Raw genomic sequence first — 2,055 nt, forward strand, 5'->3', positions numbered from 1 at the left:
ATCGTTGGTTCAACCTTTCTATTTTTCATTCCGGAGTGCCTCAATAAATCATGGTGGTGTTTCTCACCGTCATTCTCGGATTTTAAAGACCGAAGAAGAGCTCCTGTTAAATTCTTACCCGTTCTTCCAAAGATTCATGGTTCAAGCTTGATGCCATCCTCTCATAATTATTTCCAATTGTGAGAATTTTTTTCACCCATCCGGAGCAATTCAGGAGTCTTTTCAGTTTGATTCTCCGGAGCCCATCATCTCAGAATTATTCATTCCAGCTTTTCAGCTCTCGTTCTCCAAATCGTACCAGTGCTTCATTCAAGTATTCTCTAATCAGCTCAGGATCTCTTCGTTCACTTGCATCTAAATTATCTAAAGTATCTTCATTCATTTTCTAATTCTTCCCGGTGTTTCACTATCTTTTCTTTGTTCATTTTCAATCCTTACAGTGGTTCGATCAAGATTTCTCTTCATACGTTATCACATCAATTTATTCGTTGTTTCAATCCTACCGGTGGTTCGTTGAAGACCTTCCCATGTTTTCGCCATATCTATCTTAATCCGTTCTACGAGAATAAGTAGTATGCCAAATCCGTTGATTGTCATCAATTTAAATTGGTGAGGGATACGCATAACATAATTCTTATTATTGTTTCTTTCAAGCGATCTAGTTTCTTCTTTTCAGAGTGGTTCATCATATCACATTCTCTATTCGAGATGCTTTATCTTTTCTTTCCGGAGTTCCAAGTTTCCACTTTATCTCATTGCAAAGCTCCATCCAATCATTGCAAGGCTTCAATCTTATTCTTTTCATCCTTCACTTCTTTTTGATCATTCAAGGATTCCTTTCATTCTTCAATTGTTCTTCAAGATTTTCTCTCGAAGTTTTGATCCGCCAAGCTATACTCAAAGATAAAAATGGTTCTCAACACATGTTTTGTTTTTAGGAGGTCAAGCATTCTTCATCTTGCATTCCAAAGTGCAATTCTTTCATATCTCATCTTTTGAGGTGGTGTTATGTTATTTAGGAAGTTTCCCTTCATGTTTCATGATTGACAAGTTGTCAGAAATGGGATATTTAAACCCATCACTTTCTTCCTTGGAGTTATCTTGGTATAGATTTCACCTAAAGCCTTCCATTGGGAATGTTTCTCGTTGTGATGATTACCTATGATCCAAGTTTTCTTATCACCTCGGTGGAAGAAGTTTTCTATCTTTTCTACCTCTCAATCAGATCTTTTTCCCATGAGTGGCAGGTCGTCACCTCATAATTTTGAGATGTCTTTCATAAGCCCACATCAAGCTTATCTTTTCGTTGTTGGTTTTCCAACAACTCCGTTATAACTTTCTTAGAAGGGTGCTCTCCAAGCTCATTTGTGGCATAAGTTGGCATTTTCCTCTCCATTCTTTTATTCCAATGATCTATCTTCTATTTTCCCTTGCTTATTCTGTTTCAAATGGAGTGGTTACTTGTCCTTCCTTGTCGCTGGAGCTCTTCATTCATGTCTTGCAACCCCAAGGTTTTCGAAATGTTCCTTGTTCCTCTTTTCTAACGGAGTGTTTTCAACTTCGTTCATCTCCGTTGTATTCTTTTCTCGAAATTGTTTAACCTATCAAGGTTCTTTGGTTTCACTTGTTTGTCAAAGAAGCAACTTAGTTTTACCTCTTGTCTTCCTCTTCCGTTTCTCTCGGTGCCATCCTAGATCTCGGGACGAGATCCTCTTGTAGTGGCGGAGTGTTGTAACGCCCCGAGACCGTCGCACCAGGTGTCTTCCAGTTATTCGCTGTTGTTGCCTTGTCATTCGCTTGTGTGTTGCATCTTGCCATGTCATCATCTGCATTGCATCTGCATGTTTTCGAAACTTGCGTCCGTCCCGGTCTCCCCGTTCCTTCCATTGTTCGTTCTGAGCCCAAACACACTTGCACGCGCCCACGACATGTTCGTAATATTATTTTATAAGTGGCCAGAAAATGTTCTCGGAATGGGATGAAAGTTGGCATGCGGTCTTATTATAGTGTGGATAGACCATCTGTCAAGTTTCCTCGCATTCGGAGCTCGTTTGA

The sequence above is a fragment of the Triticum aestivum genome, chromosome 7A (assembly GCF_018294505.1).
Source record: "Triticum aestivum cultivar Chinese Spring chromosome 7A, IWGSC CS RefSeq v2.1, whole genome shotgun sequence".
NCBI classification, from domain to species: domain Eukaryota; kingdom Viridiplantae; phylum Streptophyta; class Magnoliopsida; order Poales; family Poaceae; genus Triticum; species Triticum aestivum.